A 10,252-nucleotide genomic window follows, 5' to 3' on the forward strand; every position below is an offset into this window, starting at 1 on the left:
CATATTACTCATAATATCAAAAATATTACTGTGGAATTCGCAAAAACAACTGTTCATTGAATAGAAATAGGAAAGCTTGTTCGGACTCAATCTAACAAACCCTACAAATCCTGTTTACTCTGTAGTTCCGGAACCGGAGGTAGTATCCACAACAAATTTAGGAATTCCGTATGAAACAGTAAAACTTTTCCTTTGAACCAATACGTTTGTGAAAATCGATTTGGCCATCTTGAAGAAAAGTGAGTGAGATCTCTTTTGCAGTTTTTAATCACCATTTCCAATTCTTCCGAAACCGGATTCAGATGACCGGAATAGCCGAAGTTGGTTTGTTTGCCAGCAACAATTATGACCTAAAAATTGGATCAGTTTTGAGCCTAGCTAAACCTAGGCTTAGTATCTCATGCTTTATTTCGATTAAATCAATTAAACGAAATCTAACAAACGAAGCGAACCTGCGTTTCTGTTACTTCTGCATATGTAAGTCAAACTAAACAGCATGATTCAGCAGCATAAAACATATAGTAGGATTATTACTTTTATTATTATTATTGACATCCGGTGGTGATGCACTACCGGATGTGAAAATTTCATATTTTTTAAAAATAAATTTGTATTCATTGACATTCGTTTATTCTTTCGGCCGTACTGATCAGAAAATAGCTAAGATTTTTATCAACCGCAGCACCGTCTTTTACTAATATTACACACTGGTAGCAGACATCCGTAACCGTTTCATTTTTTTTCATAGCGTCTACGAAATAGAACAAAGCACACATCGTTTGTTTTGTGTTTTCTTCTTTCGGTGTGGTACATATTGTCATTCTACCTTATGATAAAAAAAGAACCGCAATTTTATTAAAAAACGCAAAATTTCAATTTATAATAAATTTCTTTATTATCGCCTTCAATGTACTCTCCTCCTGCGGCAATACATGCATCATTTGGGGGTTTGGTACCTCGTGGGTAGCCAATTTGTGCAAAGTGCACATGACTTTTTTCTAGTTTTTACGTTTCGTCTTCGACTCATCAGTGCATCAGCAGATTATGTTGAACTGCTAGAAAAAAGTCATGTGCACTTTGCACAAATTGGCTACCCACGAGGTACCAAACCCCCAAATGACGAAAATCTGTTAGCGGTCAGTATGCCGTCGAATTTGTTTCGTTCTTTCGGCACGTCAGGTTAGACATAGCGCTTCGGCGCAAATAGGTATTTTGCAAAATGCATTAACTTTACGTCTGCTCAGCGGATTATGTTGATCCGGGAGTTTTGCATCAGCAGTTCAACATAATCTGCTGATGCACTGATGAGTCGAAGACGAAACGTAAAAACTAGAATACATGCATGCCAACGCTTGATCCAATTTTGAATGAACTCTTCTCGCAATGTTTCAATATTCAGGTGCAATATTTAAAGCACCAAATGGTAAATCATCTCATTTTTTTCGATATTTTCCCATTCTATTTTTTGCGGAATTGCCTTCATGAAACATAACCGAGAAACGCCAGGTAATTCATTTAGTTTTAAATATAGGGTTCAACGAACAATTCTCTGTATTGCATCAAATGAATTTTCATTGAAATATCACCACTTCACAAAACAGAATGTATCAGTTACAATTATTGATTTGTAAAATGATAACGAACCGGTTAGTTTGATCGTGAGAAAGATTGTGGGCAGTTGTGCTTCAGAATCAAGCAAAATTCACACCGAATAATGCCTGAAAGATGTGTGTCATTCTTATAGTGCATGTTTCACTTGTTCAACGCGGCTCTCTGATCTAGTAACAAACTCATGAAAACACCCTCAACGGTACACAACTGATAGTGCATCGCTAAAGAATGCCTTAGCAGATACTCCATAGGATTTCATCAGCCATCAGCGCTAATTAATCGTTATTTATTCGGAACAAGTAGTTTAGCTCGAAAACATGCATTCATGTTTACAAATAATATTCAATAGTTTTACAGATGGCCAACTACGTTGTAGCCACTTGAATAAACAGAAGGTGATGTTGATGAAACCTAGTGGAAGCTTTTGATCAAAGTAGACGATTAAAATAAACTGGAAATTCATTGATCGCGGTATAATTACAAAAGTGGTGCGTATGTGTTAGCAACTTGCATAAAATAGCAAATCTGACATAAGACATGTTTGTGTGTCACGTGCAGGAAAAAAAACAAACTCACTGAAATGCTCACGTTGTTATTTTGACATAAATGCACAACGAATATAAACATGGGACGTTCAAATTGAGTAATAATAATTGGGAATCAAACGATTCCGACTCGATTGCAATAGTAAAATGAATTATTGTATAATTAGCACACTCATGATTAGCAGTTCGTCATAGGGTCACACATAAGTCATACCCATCATTCATCGGCCATATGATCGATGTGAGGATTACGCGGATGACCGTTATTTCGAAGTTGGGTAATGTGTGCCTGCCAATAGCATAAAATCATTGCAGCAAGATTATTATTGACTTAATGTGACTCTGTGAGTAAGTCAAGCGTTTGATATTTTGTACTATGCATTATTCGTTTATTACAGAGTTATTAGGTATGATTAATTAAGCGATTACATCACTATCCGATCAACATATCATAACATAAATTTTTCTAACTTTTTTCTCATTTCGATACTTGTTAGAAAATTTTAATTTAACTGCTGGACTCATACCAGTATCAGTTACAAAAATTGTTTTCTGTTATAAACTTGGTTACTGCTTGCTGATCGGGTATATAACCGACTGTTTAACTTTTTCATGAGCTCCAAATGGGGTACGTAGGTATACATAAAACCTGTCCACGTTAAATTTCAGACAATTTTCTTTCAGTGTAAATGCTGAACGAATCGCTGGAACGTTTCACCAGGGTTACCATATTCAAAGATTTTTCTGTAAAACTACAGATTTTTCAATCATTTCTGCTACACAGATTCTCTGTCACAGATCACAGATTTTCTCACATTATTTTAAATAATCATAGATTTCTTCAGATTTTTATGATTATTCAGAAAAACTGACAGATTTCGTGCGTCATTTTCATTTTGTTCTTATATGGCAGTTATGTGTTTCACTTATGACAGCAAGGGATGCCAGGTCTGCAGATTTGTCTGTAAAACTGCAGATTTCAAGAATGAGCTGCAGATATGTTTTAGTTGCGGACTTTTTTGCTGAACCTCTTCATTTTAATTCGTAGTACATCATGTTTACATTCTAGTTACATTCAGCAAAATGACATCGAATCAAATGGAAGTTCGCAAGCGCATTTTGTGGGAACAGCAGCAATATCCGAATTTCTCGTTACGCGATCTGGCCAATAAACTAAAACTTCTGAAAACTGTTTTGTGTTTTCAAACTATTTGACCAGTGCTTGACTGTGGATCGGTAGGTTGGAAGAGGAACAAATCCAAAAGTATAGTGCCTAGCTGTCCGACTTTGAAAAATTCTGCCGGGCCGCAGTGCGAACAAATACAAATAATTTGTATGTAGTGCGACCGATAACTCCTGAAGATTGATATGATTTAAGGATCAAGAGTAAACCAAGTTAACTTGTGTTGGTAATTTGTGTATTACGTACATTTTATTTGGTACATATGTCATAGATCTATGTATTCATATATGCAGTGCAACCAGTTTATCAATGTGGCTTGCACGATTGAGTTTCAAACAATCTTTTTAGCAATAATTTATTCTCAAACGAACTTTAAGCCAGACTTTTCGGATGATATATCAGTTTTGATAATATTTTTACCAAAGTTTGATGGAAAATTGCTTACATTTTATGAATGTAGATTTTAATTCCCTAATAAAAAAGTTAGCAACACTGCTTCAATGGATTTGTATTAGACTGCGCTATACAAAATAAACAAAACTAAATATTTTCTGTTACAAAAGCAGTTTTCCGGAAAAATAAATAGTTTTACGACAACATTCCATATCCATTGCCTTTCGCGTGTAAAATTAAAATCAGAAAAAGAAGCGCTGGAATTTGTTTCTACGCACACACGCAAAGAAAGATTGGGAATTGCTAGATGATAAGATGGGGTTGAATAAAAAAAGTGACAGGACTCGAGCATCAAGTTCTATTATTTCAACTATCCTGGGATGAGATTAACACGTCTCCAAAAACAAGGCGATTAAACAATCGTTTAATCTCATCAGTAACTCTTTATATCACAAGCAAGCATCCACAAACAACACGCAATATTTCATATATTTTCTTTCCTATCGTTCGCCCGATAAAGATATATGATAAAACATAAAAACTGATTTTATTTGTCATTACTCCTGTAGTTATGTCCCGAGTGACATATATGACGACCACAACGGGATTCCAATATTGAAAATTTATATGGTGGAAGTGTGATTACATGGCGACTGCATTTTGTAAGTTACTTAGTAGTTTATAGTTCACTACAGCTAGTCGCTTCTAAAAAGGAGACGATTTACAGTGCATGTACGAGAATGCTTTAGCATGTAGTAAAGATTGTATGATGATTCACTAAAAAAAACTTGAAAACAAAAAATCTAAAAAAGTCTGTATTTAATTCTAATTAAAATATTATCGTTTTCCAAAACCTGTTGAAACAAAGATGATTAGTTTTGAGTTATTTTATTACAATGAAGTACAACATACTTGGTTCACATTTTGGGATACTCTTTCCTTCTCGAGTGGATTGGAATATTCGGTCAAAAAAAATATAAATCTGCCGATATGATGAGAAATCAGAACTCATAATTCGAGAGTTAACAAGTTTCACATGAACTTTCTCGATGTATAGAAGCTGACCAATGTATTTTAGAAGCAGCTTAGAAGTTCGTTCGGTAGGGTCAAGTGTGGGGGTTACTCAGAGTGTTATTAATTAGCTTCTAAGCTGTCCCTTTTATCACAGTCCCTTTTATCACAACTTTTGATTAGTTGAGAAATGTCTCCAAATGTCTCGGGAAATCAGATTACCCATCGGATGAAAAATTGTTACCAACCCCATACTGCGCATCTTCCAAGCATCGTAGATATTCCGTTAATTAGAACCCTAGTAAAAAAAACGCTTATACCTAACAAAAGGCGAATGGTGTCTTTTTTCCAAAATTTTGACGGGCGAGGGATACATCCCATGTGGTAACCCTACGTTTTCTAATCTTTCAACCAAACCTGTTTCGCATCATCGCACAGTGATGCCACTCCATACAAAAGTTGGCAAAAACCATAAATACGTCGATAAACGTCAGAACGTGGATGATTTTTTCTAATAATTTGAGGTCTCTAAATATATTTCCATCTTGACAATGTATGAAAAAATATTCGATCCACCTAAAAGTGACATGATGCACCGTTCGTTATGGACCTGAAAATGACGACTTTTTTAATAAATTAATTTGTGTATTTTTATTTATCTCGTGATTGATTAGGAGTTTTCACCTATTCTTCAAATATTGATTAAACCTGTGTGTAAAATATATACACTGAGAAAAAAAACTTTTTCCTTATATCTTGAAAACGTCAATTTTCTCCAGAAGGGCTTATCTTAATATTTTTATTCTCTGATATGTTGTAACATACAACTGATGTAGTTTATTGCACTATGATTAAAGATGGGAGAGTAACAATCAAAAATGTTTTTTCTGTTTTTCACTAAAATAAAAAATTTTAAAAAATGCTCTGCATTTTGCATTTTTAAGTTTTTCGACTATATGAAAGAACACAAACACAAGTACAAAATAAAATTTGGTTGAATACTACCGCTTTACTAATAATAGTGGATTTTTATTATGTTAAAGTATCTTATTAAACTATGTAAAATGAAAAATGACGAAAAAAATGACGCTGAGCAAACATGCATAAAGTGGTTTTCGTGGTTCAAATTTGTGAATTTTTTATATGGACTACAAGAAAGTTCCGGACAACAGAAAAAGTGCATGTGGTGGGATTAACTGAGCGCTATTTATTATGAGCTACTCAAATTAAGTGACACCATCACTGGTTCCATATACATACATATTACACTTGCTGCGTTTGGACAGACCATTGCATGAAAAACGGACTCAATATGAAGATCTCCATGGCATAGTACTTTTGCTTCATGACAATGCAAGACTCTACGATTGTCGAATCTGAGAAAAAGGGATTTTTCAAACGTGGTATCCGAGTCTTACCAGAAAGATAACAGAAAGTGGTACATAACGATGGACTATACTTTGAAACAAAAAAAACGTTACTGACATGATACTCTCACTAAAAATCATGAAACTTTGCAGAAAAAATGCTACTAATTTATTTTATTTATCATATAGCCGTTTATTTAAATTTTACTCACACCGACTTCATTTAGAAAAGTATAGCCCTTGTCTTTGTGATTTTTATTGTCGACCCCGCCAACAATCGAAAATAACCTTTAAAGTGCAGAGATGTGCAGGATCGCATAGTGGTTTTTGAAAAGTAGAGAAAAAATGCTATAAAATCAAATACTATTGAACAGTGGCAGCCCTTTCCTACATATATAGAAATCTAATCGCAAAACATCATCATTGCGCCATATATTTTGTATGGAAGGATGAAAAGAAAGTTTACAATACCCTATCTTTGAGAGGATGTGGAGAGATTATTTCTTATTCAAAAACCTTTATACTTTAAACTGTAGTTCTTCGCTTATCTGAGAATTCAAAAAAATTAATATTGTACAGGAAAAAAATAAATTTATTTTTTGGATTTCTGCCACCTTGGCATCACTGTGCATCGGTCAGTTCAATCACGATGTAAAATACATGGTGATCACGTTTTTCTATGTGTTAGTGCGGTTGTCATTTTATTTTGGAATAACAGAGAGACGTGAAGAAGAAAAAACATAAACAAATGACGTTTCGGGAGTTGCTTTTATGAAAATATTTAGAGTTGGTTCTGTTTGCGAAAATATTGACAGTGAAATGCGGTGTTTTGTTCCGGGATGTTTCAATCATTTTCATCACCTGCATTTAAATTGCCACCCACAGCACAATCACTCCATTATTCATAATAACTGTAATAGATACCACAGTGCGATCCGCCAAATCCTTCCTCCAACGAAATGAACAGAATCGGATGTGTGTAAAATTTTCTATATTTCGACGTTACCTTGCAAGCCCTTGAAGAAAAAACGTCCAGATTTTCAATTAGTGCCAAAGATTCGCCAGGCTGCGCGACAACTGGAGTAACTTAGAAGTGAAATCCCGATCTGAAATGGTCGTTTGTTTATGTTTACATGCTTGAATCCCGGCGCGCCATACTTAATTTCGTGAGAAAATTACCAACACAACCAAAACTGTCTTAATACGCCACCAGTGTATTTTACGTCGTGCAGTTCAATAGCCTCGTCAAGATCCTGGTTTTCAGTTTTTAGTACTCGACTCAGAGACAAAGACACAGAATGTACCGAGTCAAAAATATGCACAGAGATCTGTGTATAAAGTTTCGATAATACAATATACAAACATTTGAGAAAATAGAATTTTTCAGTAGGAAGAATCAAAATTTTAATCATCTGTTTCTAATGTACAGATAACTTTATTGTTCTGAAATAAATAACAAGCATTCAACCAACTCGAATTCCTCAAAATGTAAACTTTGTACCGAAATGTGCATCATCACAGAGAGCGTACTCGAGGTCACGAAGAGGTGTGATAAGAAATACAGCCACACTTGAAAGGATGCGGTTTTTCGTCATCGTTTGAAATGGTATTCTTTGTTTTGAATTGAAGTGATACGCGTGTTCCTGACCTGCATGCTGCAGCACAGTGAAATCAATAAATATCAATATCAATAGAGACGATCGTTCTTGCTTTAAATTTTCGATTATAGCCTACATTAATGCACACCTTTCGGAAAATTTTCAACTGCTAATATTGAAATGAAATACCGAATATTTCAAAATACTTAAATTAGTTACAATCGTCATAGCGCTAACACATGGATCAATAAGTCCCGAGACTAAAGCAGAGATGGCGCTCGTAGTAAACCAGTAACCACGTCTTTCTAGAGTACTAACCTTTGCTTGAAACGGGTCAAAATTTTAAGTCGATCCGACCAGAAACAGCTGAGTTATCGAGGTTGGAGTAAAGTCGTTTTGCAGTTTGTTTGAAAAATGTAACAAACCGAGTTTCGTGTTTTGATAAAACATTGTTTTTTAATGGGTAAAAACACCGTGCAAGCGAAACAATGGATTGAAAAATGTTATCCGGACTCTTGTCCATCAAAAGCAACGATTTTTCGGTGGTTCGCCGAGTTTAAACGTGGTCATACCGACACAAATGACGCGGAACGCTTGGGTAGACCTGTGGAAGCCGTTACACCGGAAAATGTGAGTGAAGTGACAAAAATTATAATGAAAGATCGTAAAGTGAAGCTCCGTGAGATTGCTGAGATGACACAGATATCATATGGAAGTGTATTTACTACCCTTCGTGAAAAATTGAGCATGAAAAGGTTTTTTCCAAGTGGGTGCCGTGATTGCTTTCAATGGAACAAAAACAGCAACGAGTGGATGATGGCAAAATTGAACGAATTGGGCTTTGATCTGCTTCCCCACAACCCATACTCGCCAGATTTAGCCCCCAGTGACTACTGGCTCTTTGCTGATCTTAAAAAAATGCTCCAGGGAAAAAGATTTGGCTCAAATGAGGAGGTCATCGCTGAAACTGAAGCTTATTTTGAAGCGAAAGATAAATTTTTTTATAAACATGGTATTGAAAAATTGGAAAAACGTTGGAACCATTGTATCACCCTAAAAGGTGATTATGTTGATGAATAAAAAAAGAAATTTGCAAAAAAAATGTTGTTTCCATTGTTAGTCTCGGGACTTATTGATCCATGTGTTATGTCATGGAAACATTTGTCTACTATTTCGAATAATCGGTCACATACGTTACTTTTTTGTGATTCATATTCGCAACGAATCGTTACATGCGTTACAATTTAGTAAGCTATAGGCGTTACAAAGCGTTACATGTATTACTATTTTGTGAGTTAAAGGCGCTACATGGGTTGCTTTTTGTGAATCATAGACGTTACGAAGCGTTACTTTTTAGTGAGTTATAGGTGTTACGGAGCGTTTCCAATCGTTACTTTTTATAAGTTATAGGTGTTAGGAAGCGTTACATGCGTTACTTTTTTGTAAGTTATAGACGTTGCGAAGCTTTACATGCGTTACTTTTTGTGAGTCATGACGTTACGAACCGTCACAAGCGTTACTCGTTTGTAAGTTACAATCTTTACATTCGTTACTATTTATAAGTTTGGGGCGTTACTTTTTCGTGAGTCATAGGCGTTATGTAGCGTTATATGTGTTACTTTTTTGTTAGTTACGAAGCGTTTTTTTTGTAAGTTATAGGTTTTACATGCGTTACTTGTTTGTGAATCATAAGGGCGCTACGAAGCGTTACATGCGTATCTTTTTAGGAAGCGTTACAAATCGTTACTTTTTGCAAGTTATAGCTGCTACGAAGCGTTACTTGCCTTATTTTTTCGTGAGTAATAGGCGTTATGAAGCGTTACATGTGTTACTTTTTTTGAGTCAGACGTTACGAAGCGTTACATGCGTTACTTTTTAGTAAGTTATAGGCGTTACGAAGCGTTACATGTGTTACTATTTTGTGAGTCACGCGTTACGAAACGTTACATGCGTTACTTTTTATAAGTTATAGGCGTTACGAAGCGTTGCATGCGTTAATTTTTTGCGAATCAAAGGCGTTACATGCGTTACTTTTCTAGTAAGTTTTAGGCGTAACAAAGCGTTACATTTTGTAAGTTGTATGTGTTACGAAATGTTGCATTCGTTACTATTTTGTTAGTTAGAGGCATTACGAAGCGTCACATTCGTATTAAAATTTCAAAAATATCATCGGGACTCATCCGGGAATTTTCAGGAATCCCGTATGCAGAGTCGTCAAATTGCTCAACTGACAGCCCCAGAAATGCCAGATTTTTTTATAGGAAATCTGCATAAAAAATCTGTATTTATCTGCATTCATTAATTAAATTCAATTTCTACAATAATATGATGTTAAAAGATGTTATACCAACATATTATGGCTTTAGAATGGTTGATTCAATGAGCAATAAATCTTTCCATCTGTCAAATTCCACAAAAGATATGTAATGCCAAGACTTTGCTTTTCGTCACTGCATTCAATTCCGTATAAAATTTAGAAAATCTGTATCAAATTTGTATTCTGTATGCGTATGTAAAAATCTGTATAATACAGATAAATCTGTA

This window comes from Malaya genurostris, chromosome 3 (genome assembly GCF_030247185.1).
Source record: "Malaya genurostris strain Urasoe2022 chromosome 3, Malgen_1.1, whole genome shotgun sequence".
Classification (NCBI taxonomy): Eukaryota; Metazoa; Arthropoda; class Insecta; order Diptera; family Culicidae; genus Malaya; species Malaya genurostris.